The sequence below is a fragment of the Parasteatoda tepidariorum genome, chromosome 1 (assembly GCF_982258835.1).
Source record: "Parasteatoda tepidariorum strain Cologne lab strain chromosome 1, Ptep-v5.0, whole genome shotgun sequence".
Lineage (NCBI taxonomy): Eukaryota > Metazoa > Arthropoda > Arachnida > Araneae > Theridiidae > Parasteatoda > Parasteatoda tepidariorum.
The window spans coordinates 129,874,712-129,888,571 of NC_141755.1; the positions used below are offsets into that span (position 1 = coordinate 129,874,712).

Here is a 13,860-nt window from a genome sequence, read left to right on the forward strand (position 1 = left end):
TATTTAAAATGCAAAACACGTTTAAAGAGCCTATAGCAAAAATAACAGGGTACATAAAAAGTATGCTATTAATAAAATATTGTTTTTTTTTCCTTCTAGTTACTAATAAATTTGAATTTATTTAGTGTGTAAACTAACATACAACAAATTTGTCCTAAAATAAATCGTGTAAATTTTAATTAAATTATCTTACATAAATAATGAATGTTTCAAATTTTACAATAATAAATTGTAAGTATGACATTGAAAATCTTGTATTTTTAAAAAGCAATTTTTAAAAAAAAATTGTTATTTCATGAAAGTGATATTCATGATAATATTTGTAGTTAATGACAATAAAATTCCGAGACATTATTGTATAGACTAGTCAGACATTATTTATTATATATTTTTTAGGCTAAATTTTAAAAAAAAATTAGAATTGATTTGATAGATCTAATGGTTCTGATGTTATAAATATTTTGTGACTAAAAGGTAAGTCACAATTGCATATTTCATACATTAAATCCTCATTTCTTCTAAACAATTGCTTCAAAGGACTATTTTATGAGATTAAGCATAAACATTTAAATTGGAAGAAAAGCCTCACTTGTCTAGATAGCAATGTCAGTTGCATAAAGTGGTATAAGTCAAAGTAAAAAAATTGTTCTTTCTACGCTGGAAACTTTTATAAATTTTTGAATTGCTAAAGTATTAAGTCAGACAGCTTGGTTTTATTCGATTTAACGTACACGATACCTCACTTGCCTAGCTAGCAATGCTAGATACGTAAATATGGATAAATAAACTTTACGTTAATAGATAAAACATAAATAACTTCTAGAATATTAGTCACTCGATTCAACATAAAAAAAAATACTAGATAGTATTTAATTCTATCCTCCTTTTACCCCCTTATCCCTTTAGAGATGCAACATGGAATTTATTTACATCTTAATGTCATTTTCATATAATGAGCAAGAAATCATAATCCTTTTTATACTATGCTGCTCCACTAATATGGGAGTGTAGTGTTCAGAATATTTATTTGTAACTGAATAAAGACTTTTAAAATGCACAAATTTAAACGAATATCAATCAATATTCTACAGCGTCTGTGATTTCATTTTCCTCCTTTTAAAAAAAGAAATTGAAAAAGAATGAGATGATAGGATCACATGAAAAAAATAAAATGTAATTTAAAAGTTAAGATATGCAACAAAATATGATAACCGCTACCAACAAATGTTTTGGCAATTCAGCAACCCTATCAACAACTCTGCGAAATTGCCGTAAGAGTTGAGGTTCCGCTTATGGTTGCTCTTATTTTTCCCTTGTGTGATATCCGCTTAAGACACATTTAATTTATAATTATTTTGAAAAAATAATATCGTTGTAAATACTATTTCAACATATTTGTTTTTTAACGAACTCAAAGTGATAAAAAATCACTCATATTCTGTCAGAAAATTATTCCTCATAATTAGTAAGAAACTCCCTAGAATAAAACATATGCAGTCGGACCTCTATTTAACGAGGTCGCTAAATCCCGATAATGAGTTCGTTATAAGGAAAATTCGTTAAATAGAAAAATCACCTTTTGAAATACTTAAACGACTCAAAACGCATTTTAAATTCATAAACACTAGGCATAATTAAAAAAGCAATTGATACATTTTTATCTGGTAAACTAGTATCTACTGTTTATTTCATAAATCTTAACCGTAAAATAAATCTGCATGGAAAGCAAGAATATAGCAAAACATAATCCAGTGTTATACTATCATTCTGCATACATTTTCAACTAAAAAAAAAGCTAAATTTATGTATAAAACTATAGCTGCATTTATTAAAGAGTAATTTTAAACATACATTACCACATGCGTTCATATAAGTTTAATGGCTACTGATAAAATCAGTTAATTTTATCTGCGTTTTTCGTTTGAAATGCAAACAAAAAAGGATTTCATTGCTTTCTCTAAAAGTTAAGCGGATTCAAAAATCAATTCAAGGTAATTTCCCCTATAAAATGCGTTAACAAGTTTAAAATGTTCTGAAATATTTTGGTAAATTGGGAAAGTGGATCTCGAAGAAAAGTTCGTTAAACAGAAAATTCACTTCGCTGTTTGGAAGTTATTTTTCGAAGAAATTTCCAAAATGTTCTTGGTTCCTCGAAAAAATTCGCAAAATACAGAAATTCGTAATGGAAGTTCGTTAAATAGAAGTCCGAGTGCAGTTCTAATTCAATAGAAATTAGGTCATTGTCTTTCTTTTTTTTAAAAAGCTAAATTCCATGCTTACTGAAGAAAACATCCTCTTAGTATAAATTCAATATTAATAGTATTTATCCATATATAAAGGTATATACCGTATAATAAAGGTATATTTACCAGATAATAAAGGTATGTACTTTTCTGTTTTACTATATACGAAGGTATGTACACAGTCTTCTCGGTGAGAAACAGGAAAGGTTTTACCTTCATTCTGACAAATCAAATGAGACTCATATTTATTTATTTATAAATTTTTTTCAAGCTAAGCGATAAAATATGAAGGGGAAAATAAGAATAAAAATATGAACTAAAATTATTATTTAATTATAAATGAAAACTTTGAAAACACACTCTTTTTCAAGCTCTTAAAATATATCAAATGGATTATTTCGAAAACAGGTTGGTTTTAAAAGCATTCAGATTATTTTTTAAATCTGAAAAGTGCTTATCTGACTTAAGAAAAGGCACACTAAAAGAAATAAAGCGTTCGTAAACTCGAAAGGTGTTAAGGCTCAATGTTGGACAGGCTCTAAACGAAGAGATTCTTATAAATAACATTGTCACAACTTCTAAATTTAATATTTTGACTTCTGAAATCACAATTGCAATTTTTTGTGCAATATAAAAGCTGTATAAAAACTAAGCATGCCTGAATGGTTTCCTTCTAACTTTGTCCCATTTTCCTTTTAACTTTGCCTTTCCTTTTTTGTTTGCCCACAAAAAGAAACTAACGTATGGAAAATACCGAATTTAAAAAAGTGGTAATAAATTTATTTGTATCTTTCAGATTTACGTGAAAACAAATGCTACAACTTTCATGATTAGAAAAATAAATTCGAATAATGATTTTTTTTTCACTTTTTTACTGTCTTTTAAGAAGACGCTAGGGCAGGAATGAGTTAATACGTTTGACAAGATTAGAGATAAATGAAATAAAATAGAAAGTTAAGATTCTTTTAGCTGATCTTATGAAAATAATTTAAACTTTTATTTTCAGAATGTAATACTGCAGTTCTAATCATAAATACCTATATTCATTAATACATTACGGTGCGTAAGACTGCTTCATTTATTTTATATAAATGCTGATAATGAAACAATTTTGTTTTTATCATTTATCTTTTTGAGAGGAAAAAAAAGTTTCCGAAGATTATAATGCTGAGAGCTATCTGTTTTATGAACTAAAACTAATTAAACATTCTAATTTAACATATCTGGATTAGCTGCTCCCTTCTTCCGTGGGCCGTAGTAAAATTATCAAACGTTGACAGGACCGTGATGATAAAAAGGTTGAGAAACACTGCTATATACTAGTTAATTGGTATTGAATAAATGTAGTGGTAGCTACGCTACATTACTCTCCCGCCAGAATTTTATTTGGGATGGAATTCTATGAATAGATATCAGTGTACGATTTATTGCTGTTTTTAAGAGAGGCCGGGAGTGCTGTATTAAGATCGCCAGATTTTGACCTGTGATTTAAAGAGCTGTGTTAAGATCACAGTTGTGTGCGTGATCACTCATCTGCTGCTATTATCAGTGTTTGCAGCTCCCCGTTGTGCGCAATCTACACCAAGCAGCAAAAGCGCGAGAAGGATAACGTTGCAATCACAAATAGTAAGTCAACTGTTCACTGTGTTCCATCCATCAAACTAGACGTGTTCAAATCAAAGTGAATGCGACTATCAAGATAGGCGTGTTCAGTTCATGTCCGAAGGCGTCCAATGCGAGGAGTATGTTAACGAAAGTTTCAGAGTTATCTATCGAAACGAACCTCAGGATAGAATCGAGTTAACATGTTTTATATACTTGAGAATAGGAATTGAAAAATTGTAGTGGCAGTTAGTCTACAAAGTTTTTTAACGTTAAAATTTGTACACGGAAAATTATTGGTACAATTTTTTAAAAAAAAATTGTGTTAGAAAAAAAAGCTTCTATGAAACGCAATTTTTTTCGCTGATTGTAAATGATTTCAAAACTTAATTATATTTTAATTATCAGAGTTCAACTAAATTCAGTAGCAAGAAGAAAAAAAATTTGCCTCTTAAATTTCTAATTAAAATTTTTTTGTTTACTTATTAAAAATTGAAGATTTTTAGAGCAAAATATATTTCAGATTTTACAATACCGAGTTAGCTTTATATGAGGATATAGGAAGCCTATGCTTGCGCACAAAAGCTTTTCATTACCCATCCCGCTAAAAAGTATTTTTTTAAAAAAATAGAAAACCTGCTATTTGTTTTTTTTTATCGAAAACACTTCTTTGCTAGGTAAACTAATTTTTTTAATTTTATTTTATAACCGGCGTTGAACAGCCGAGCCAATTTGTTGGGCTATCCATCACGACTACCAATGTTCAACTCCTTAGCCTTGTAATTTTGAATCCAATCCAGAAGACAAGAGAACTCCTGGGTCAAGTATTGGGAGAAATTTTGCCTCCGTGGAGGGCTTTTGAATGGAACTAACCCGCATTTGCGTTACATAGAGGAAAACCACCCACGGTTAGCCTGATGGCTAGGGATACAAGGGGATTTTTCCTCCTAGTTTAAGCTCTTTATTGAAAATGGTTAATCATCCAAAAGTTTTCGTTAGCCCTTGATCCGAAACAAGATTCGTCTTAAGAAAATTAGGGTTTAATTGTGAAATTGGCTACCACAAAGCTAAATCTTACCTCCTAGTGTTAGTTCACCACGAGAAAATATTAGCCTACTCCAGAGGTCGCCAAAGTAGTCTATATAGACCCCCAGGGATCTTTGTAACAAAAGTGGGGGTTGATCTGAACCAGTGGGTCGAATGGGGGTCGATCCGAATCGGAAGGGTCGATTGGGGTCAAAGAAAAAACAGTTCTTAATACGCGAATCACACATACCTAAATCAGTATATAAAATTTGCGAATATCAGTTCTTAATATCAGTTTCTTTATAAAACATAAATTAATAAACGTATATTTATTCGGGTGAAACAAGTATTTACGTACCAGTGGCACGAGCTCTGCACTATTATATTATACGAGCTCTGCACTAGTTTATAAGTCAATGTGCTCTTGTCCAAATGTCACGTGTGACGAACATTGACGTTACAAACGCAAATATCATACACAGTTTCAGTTATCTTTGCAAACTGTGTTGAATATTTGCAGTGTCATTATTAAAACTTTTATACATAAACAGGTACTCTTCAAAACTTGAGCGACGATTTTAAACTGCGCTTTGTTGATTTGGAAAACATTGACATCCCTGATTGGATTATTGTGCCATTTTCTGCTCAAATTGAAAACGTGGATATCAACCTGCAAGATGAGCTTGCTGAATTATTATCGGATCTTGAAGCAAAGACGCTTTTTAAAAGTTTAACAATAAGCAAGTTTTGGACAAATATAAATATAATGCAAAAATATGTAAAACTTTACGAAATAGCTCAGCCATTTATGCTAGAATTTACAAGTTCCTATAAGGTTGAAGCCGGTTTCAGTTACGCAAATTCAATCTTAACTAAGTACAGAAATATATGTGGAGTTTTGAGGGAATTTAAGATTAAAATTGACCAATTTTGAAGCCACTATAGCGAACTTTGCAAAAAAACACTAGGCACACCCATCTCATTGATTAAGAAGCAATAAATCTGTAGTAACTTTACTTATTTTCTCATAAAACTATTGTTACACAATGTACTATTACTTTAATAAATGTTTAAATTCATAAAATAAATGTACAAACACCGTATCTAATAGAGTTTTATTTTAATTAACAGAAAATCACTTTTATGGGGGTCGATGGAGATTTCGGAAAATTATATAAATGCAAATAAATGCATATAAATGCAAATTCCATGATCAAAAAAGTTTGGCGAGCCATGGCCTACTCTAACCAAACAAAACTTTTTACCCAAAAAGATTACCCAAGTCAAAATTTTTGATACTTTTCCCTTGATGGACCAACATAATCATGATGGTAACCAACGATAATTCCATCATCAATAACCATCAATAATTCCATTATATTTTTTGTTGGTAACCAACATAAGTAACAATAACCCCATTGTAGAAATTCTGATCGATCTATGATGGTCCAACACAAGAATAGCAACTTGTTTTGATGGTTTGTTCATCATAGTTTCTACCATAGTTCCTTAGAAATCAAATGTTGGAACGAACGTTTAACTATTTCAAGTATGGGTGTTGGGTGACTCGGGTCAATGAGAGAGAAAGAGAACCAGGGAGAAAAGGAGCTCCTTTATTCCAGGTGCACTATTTCTTGTTACCAAAGTAGCAGACTGCTGTAAACTTCGTGCCGAGGGGAGTTCTTTCTATAGTCAAACTATGAGTGCTAGTTCTTCACCTGACGGAGGATGTTTAACACAGAGTTGCCTTTCCCTCAAAAGTTATTCCCTGAGTCGCCGCGATGATTCAGGGAATAGAGCGTTCGCCTTCCAATTCGGCGAACCGGGTTCGAATCCCAGTCGATACGAATTACTTATCCGGTTTGTATTGTACCGACCACAGTGCTGACAGATCGGGTTAGAGTCCCCTTGCCGTCAGACTAACCGTGGGAGGTTCTCATGGTTTCCTTCTCCATGTAACGTAAATGCGGATTAGTTCCATCAGAAAGTCCTCCGCGAAAGCAAATTTCTTCCTATACTTGATCCAGGAGTTTCCTTGTCTTCTGAATTTGGTTCAAAATGACAAGGCTACGGAGTTGAACATTAGTTGTCGTAAACCCATAAAATTGGGTGGGCTGTTCAACGATGGTTATAAAATAAAATTAATTAAAAAAAAACCTTTACTCGCCAAGCTGGCGGGAGTAAAAATACTGATGAGAGTGGCGAGCACTGCAAAGGAATAAATTAAGAAACTAAATATTTTTTTGTTTAAGATTATAAAAGCACATAAGAATGCAACTTTTAAATTATAAATGGAATTGTGACACACCATGCATTTTTTAGTGTGCGATATAGACTGCTCTTTTTGAAGTATGGTTCTACTATAGCACCTATTTTTGTTATAGGAAAGAGTTATGATGTCGATTGAGCTGAATAACGTAGAGCAACAAAATACAGGTAAGAATATAATTTTCATGCTTTATTTATTTTGATACCTTTACGTGTTTTGACCAAAAATTAAAATTTTTCAATATTTTTTTTTAAACTACAACACAAATGGATAACTACTGCAGCTATTAACAAGAATTCGGATTTACAGTGTACAAAAAAATAATAAATGGACCACTCTGAATAATTTTTGATCTGATGATTGGATCTTCACTCTCTTGGTCTCAATATGAATGATTCAAGGGGGTCATTTCAAACATGCTAATTTGTTCAAACAATAATTCATCCATTTTAAGTTACGAGATCAGACACAAAAACGTACTTTTTTTGAACGATCATATCGTCTGATTTGAAAAGGAGGTAAATCTTCCATATATACAGCTCGAAAGCCCAAGAGAATAGCCGGTAAGAAGGCTGACCAATGGTCTTGTGGCATAACTATAACTACGTTTATTAAGCATCAATTCACTGTTAGACATATTAACTCGATGGAATCTTGAGGTACTTTTGATAGATGAAAGCTGACATTGTCGATTTCTGCATTTCCCATATTTGTGACCTGCTGACGTGCTATGAAGAAGCATACCTTTATGTATGGTACGCATTAAAAAGTTTACTTTCTATTTATGACTGAGTCATCGTCCTCCTCGCGCTGTTGCTTCTCAGTTTCATTTACACACACAACGTGATCCTACACACTCTAGACCAGGGGTTTCCAACTGGGCCGCATCCGGCTTGCGGGGCCTTTTTTCGTGGCCCTCGAACTAAAATATATTAGTTGTCATTTTTTACGGACAATTTTCGTAAGAAATCTATGTGGGTTTAAAATACTTATCTTGTTAATAAAAAACTTATTTCTTCGTTTCTGTGAAATTTAACATACCAACGGTGCAAAAAAAATTTATTTCTCAGGTTTTGCATCCAAGAAAATATTTATTCAAATGCAATATAAATATTTATTCAATAATTGTGTATGTTGCTCTTTTTTATTTAATTTCTTTTTTTTTTTTGTATTTTGTGAATATATTTAGCATGCGTGTATCAGAAATTTTCTTGAAGAAATTCTCCGATTTAACTTTTTGAAACCACTCATTTAGGACGAAAATATTTACACACACATTTGTAAATTTTAAATGTAAATATCTATTCTCTGGTGGTTGCAGCAGACAAACCTCAATTTTCTCATTGAATATTTTGTGTGCTACTATGTAAGTTTTAATACTAACCTTTTTTAAGTTTTATATCTTAACAATTAGATATCTGTTGCACATAAATTGTTTAATACATAGGTGCACATTAAAGTTATTGTAGTCCGAATTTTTATTATTTATTTAATATTTTAAAAAATATTATTAATAACAATTAAATATTTTTAAAAATCTACTTCTCATTTTAATTTGTAATTCAATACTTTTGTTTTGTGCAACTTGGTAAAAATCTGATAGTAATATTTAATGTTCCTTCAAACGTAAAAGAGTCCTGCATAAAATTTTGATAAAGTTGCTGCCCACCATTTGATTTTTGTTTTTAATTGTGGCCCCCGGTCTCATGCAAGTTGGAAACCCCTGCTCTAGACTGTTAATAGCAACACAGGAGAGACCACATACACTACCATGAACTGAATACAACTCTCACCACAAATGCTCAAAATCCGGGAAACTTAACACTAACTAGTAGTATCCATTCATCGAATTGTATCCCTGATAAAAGTCTGGTGGCGGAGTAGTATGGCTTAACTATTATTACGATTATCAAACATCAATTCAATAGATCCAATCTTGAGGTACCTTTTGATTAAAATGGGTTGGCATTGTCGATTTCTACTCTCCCCACAGTCTGCATTGTAGGCCTTGAGAGCAGCTGTCGAGGGTCGGTGCCATTGTTTTATCATTCCATTTCTTTGAGGATGGATCAACTCTTTTCATGTCCACGAGATATACTAGAGTTTTGAAGAGTCTACTCTCGAACTGGTGACCCTGGTCGATCGTTATCATTGAAGGTCACCTAAACCGGGCAGTCCCGCAGATCGTAAAGATACCAGTACAACACCGAACTCAAGCATCACTCACTGCGTTCAGTAAGCGGGTGGGTGACCCATTTGACCTGCCTGCGTAGGGACCGAGGGTGTGCGGTATCGGTCCTCGTTAAACTGTTCTACCCTTAAGTGCTCTAGTTCGAGAGCTGGTCGTCGGGCTGCCAAAGCAGGAGAGCCACCAAATTTGCGATGGAATGTCTTCGGATCACCCTCAGAGAAGTTTTCCAGACCGTCGCCAATAGCTCGTTGTGAAGCTCTAGTGAGAGGTAAATAAAGTACCTACCTACCAAAGCGAGCAATACAGGTTTTAAAGAAAACCTCAGCTACCGTCTCTTCTGTAATCAGCCTTAGACTGAGGATGTTTATCACAGGGTTACCTTTTCTTCAAAACCTTTACTCATGCGCCGCGATGGTTCAGAGTGTTCGCCTTCCAATGAGGTGAACCGCGTTAGAATCACAGCCAGGGCTGGGTAATACGAACTCTGCATCCGGCTTGCACCGACCACGGGGCTGATCGATCATGAGTTAGAGTCCCCTTGTCGTCAGGCTAACAGTAGAAGGTTCTCGTGGTCTTCCTCTCCATGAAACGTAAATGTGGATTAGTTCCGTCGAAAAGTGCAAATTTCTCCCACTACTTGATCCAGGAGCTCCTTTGTCTTCTGGAGTAGGTTCGAAATTACAGGGCTACGGAGTTGAACATTAGTTGTCGTAAACCCAAAATTGGGTCGGCTGTTCAACGACGGTTGTAAAATAAAATAAAACTTTTTCTCGCCAACCTTGCGGAAGTAAAAATATTGATGAGAAACTGGTTAAAACTGTGGCGAGTACATCAAAGGAATAAGTAAATAAATTAAGAAACAATATTTTCTTCTGAGCTTAAAAGTAGCTAATGTAACTTTTAGATTATAAATTTTCATTATTCGCATCATACATAATTTTGATAAAGTACTCAATGCAGTGTATAAAATAATTTGATGTTTAATTAGCATTAAATATACTTCTTCAGCAATAAATATATTTCATTATTTTATGCCCATTTAATTTTATCTATCTAATCCTATTTAATTCTATCTATTCCTGTTTTTGACTAAACTGTGTTACATTTGTGATATATTGCAAACACAGAAGAAAATTTGGTTTGAGAATTAATATTTTTCATTCAAAAATTAAAATTTTGTTTTGTCATTTTGCGCTGTAAGGAAACTGGTTAATACGTATACATACATAAAAACTTTTTTGAAATTCTTTCACGTGAAAGTTTGATTCTAAGTAGGAATTGAAAATATTTAACATTTAGAAGTAGGGCCAGGATATCCTGGTTGTTAGGTCAAATGCCCAAGTGGTCATGAGTTCGAGCACCGCAAGCAGAAGACTCCCCGTGTAGTAAATGGTGACTAATGCACGGTAAATCTGTCGGGTCACAAAGTCTTCTATGTTCCCAAAACAAATCATACCTCTGGAAGTGCTGAATTGGAGATTGATCGTTCTCTGGTTCAGGTCAAATCTACGACCTGTGGATGAATAAATGCGTCCACTCTGTAATTGGGGTGTGATGTGTGTATGTGCGTATGTTTGGCCATAAATGGCGCCACTGAAGCACAAGAAACGCACCTCTGCCTAAAATTCGCTTAGTTTCACCACGCCTAGAACCACCTCGCTTAGTTTCACCTGTTGGTATTAGCCAGTAGCATTAGAAACAACAACAACAGAATTTTATGTGTTTTTACTGGCGATGCAAAAAATACTAAAAACTTTATTTATTTTTGCTTATCTTTTTTTTGATCCCTTCTGCCTGAAAAACTACAAAAAATAAATAAGTATAGTATAACCCGTAAGTATCACGGGCACGAGAAGTGGGAGACGAAAGCTGATCCCTTGATTTTGACGGGAAAGAGAGGGAAGGGGCTAAGCTAATTTTTGACCTAGGAACCACAAGTTTGGATTTTGCCGCTAAAGGTCAGTCCATTTTATAGTAAATCGTAAAAGCACGTTATCCCATTAAAAAATACCGTTTGCCTGACCGCTAAAAAGTTTTATATCCAAAATTAGTTTTAGCTCATTTCTGACCCAGAAATCACGAATGAATTACTCCTCAAAATGTTAAGCTTAGTATAAGATATCTTTAACCCATCAAACCATTTCTCCAAAATTTTAATTTGGGCCATGCGCCGAAAAATTGTATGCCTAAAAAAATCTTACAGAATTTTTGTCCACTGCACCACAAGTTTGAGTTATGCCCTAAAACGTTAGCCCGTTGTATAAAATTGCTTTAAAAAAAATAACTTCCACCAGAATAAAAATTAGAGCCAAAATAGCTTTTAGTTTTTTTTAAAAAAATATGACACTTTGCCCTTAGGAAAATTTGCCATAGGTTTGCCATAAGAAATGCCATAGGATTTTCCTATGGGGTTTTGCCTATGGCAAAATTTTGCCATACACTTTTGCCATACATGTATGGCAAAATTTTGCCATACGTATATGGGAAAAGTGTGTGGCAAAATTTTACCGTAGGCAAAACCCCATAGGAATATCCTATGGCAAATTTTTTATATGGCAAATTTCTGCCATAAAACTAAGATGTGCTACAGCTTATGACGAAATATTTTTCCATAGGCACTATTCTTCCATAGGCATAGGCATAGTACACCTTTGCCATACAGCTATGGCAACATTTCTCGTTGATATTTTATCATACATCAAAAAATAGTTACTTACAAGAATCTTTCGCAATGCATATTAAAAATGCAAAACTTAATAATTGTAGAATAAATATATATCCAGAAAGCTTTTTTTTAAAAACATTTCTTTGATAAACTTCTCCTGTTTCACATGCAACATCCTTTCTGAATGCTGTTCTTATTCAAATAAATTTTAAATGGTTAGTACTAACCGTTAGAAAATGGGTCCGGCCGTCGGAGCGAGTGGGGAAAGTATTGGTTATGTTGATTAGGAACAAAATATATTGAGTACAGGCAGCCAATATTTGTTAAAACTGTAAAAAACAAGAAAATAGAAATTGAGTCTGGAGGTCGGAGCGAGTATAAAAAACGTTAATTTGGTTGATTGGTATCATAATTAGTTAGATAAGCGTCAGATATTATAGGAACCTAAAAGAAAGCAAATTTAAATAATGGTCCGATGGTCGGAGCGAGTATGAAGTTTTTTTAAATTTTGATATGTGATACTAAGCTAAAAATTAAACAGACTACTAAAACAATAAAATACTATGAAAACTCAAAAGATAAAGAGTGGGGCCGGTGGTCGAAGCGAAATTAGTTTAAAATAGACCAAACGGGACAAAAGCCGAATATGTAACGGTGCTACCAGTGGTGGCATGTGAACAAAATTTTATCTATAAAAAAGATGGTATTAGACTATGAAAGGCTAAGAATAGAAAACAGGCTAAATTAGTTGATCCCCTACTAGTGAGGGATATAAAACTCAGAAAATTTATGTTGAGTTGTGTTAAGCACAGTTAGAAAAGAGAACGCAATATAGAAACATTGGTAAATACAAAAAATGTTTAAGACATGATTAAAATTGGTAAAATTAATAATTGCTATTGACAAATTGACACTTGGTCAGGGATAGTAAATAAAAATTAATTGAGTATAGGACATCGCTATGACGAAAAAGTTGTAAACTTAAGGAAAGATTAAATTGTTAAAAGTATTTTTGGTAACAGCAGCAGATGATATAGCCTGGGACTGTCCCGTTGATAATATTGTAGCAAAATAATTTTCAACCAGTAATCCAGCAAATCTAGTTAAGTGATGACCCTAAGCTATGTATAAATATGTAACAGAACATTGTACAAATGTATGTGGATAGTTAAGAAATATTAGTTGTAAGATAGTAAAACACAGATACATGATAAAAACAATTTAATGGCAAGCAAAAATTGAACCCAAAATAAAAATATAAAGCCCTAACGTGTGTAAGATAATGTAAAAAAGCATTGCAAGAACCTAAGTGGAATTAAAATAAAAAACTAATAAGAATGTAAACACTGACTTTGATATTGATATATGACAGCAATAAAATGAAATTATCACCGAACAAGTTAAAAGAATTAAAAAATTTTAATTATTAAAGAAATGATGATCTGGCTTGATCATAAGCACTTAACCGCGTTTTTCATCATGAAGATAGTTTATAAATTGCTATGGGGAATAGAACACCATTAATAATGGAAAAGTGATGTGACTTTAAAAATTTATATAAAATCAGAGGGAGGGTGATAAAATAAAAAGACAGGATCACACAACGTGATCCTGCGCACTCTAGACCAGGGGTTTCCAACAGGCGGCCCGGGGGCCGCATCAGGCCCACAAAGCCTTTTTTTGTGGCCCTCAAACTAAAATATATTAGTTGTCATTTTTTACGGACAATTTTCGTAAGAAATCTATATGGGTTTAAAATACTTTTCTCGTTAATAAGAACCTAATTTCTTTGTTTCTGTGAAATTTAACATACCAATGGAGCAAAAAAAATTTATTTCTCAGGTTTTGCATCCAAGAAAATATT

General features: G+C 33.0%; 1 long non-coding RNA gene across 1 annotated transcript in view; it reads left to right on the plus strand.

Moving 5' to 3' along the window:
- Positions 1-13,860, plus strand: part of LOC147816954 (uncharacterized) — a 111,778-nt gene that overhangs the window by 22,948 nt on the left and 74,970 nt on the right. The window contains exon 4 of the long non-coding RNA XR_015429613.1: positions 7,256-7,307. This is a non-coding gene — a long non-coding RNA (uncharacterized LOC147816954). The remainder of the gene's footprint in view (positions 1-7,255; positions 7,308-13,860) is intronic.